Genomic DNA, 304 nt, shown 5'->3' on the forward strand with positions numbered 1-304 from the left:
CCCCCTCCCCCTCCCTTCCCCCTCTGTGAGGTTTGTTGCCACATTAGTGATACCTAAACAAAGATATCCCAACTGATACAGGGTAAAATGAGATCCCCTTTCAGAGTTCTTAATCTCATTCATAAAAGAATTTCAGAATGGATTCAACTGGAAGCTTTAGGACAATTATATTCTTATATTCAAGTTTAAAGAAAAATCCTCAGGACAGGCAAGCTGATAACCTCAGCAGCTGCTCTCAGGAGGGGAGAAGGAAAAAAGGCATAAAACCATGCCTGTTTAGAACCTGCATGGAGGTCAGACATAG

Source organism: Nannospalax galili, unplaced genomic scaffold (assembly GCF_000622305.1).
Source record: "Nannospalax galili isolate Female #2095 unplaced genomic scaffold, S.galili_v1.0 scaffold1650, whole genome shotgun sequence".
In the NCBI taxonomy this organism is placed as follows: domain Eukaryota; kingdom Metazoa; phylum Chordata; class Mammalia; order Rodentia; family Spalacidae; genus Nannospalax; species Nannospalax galili.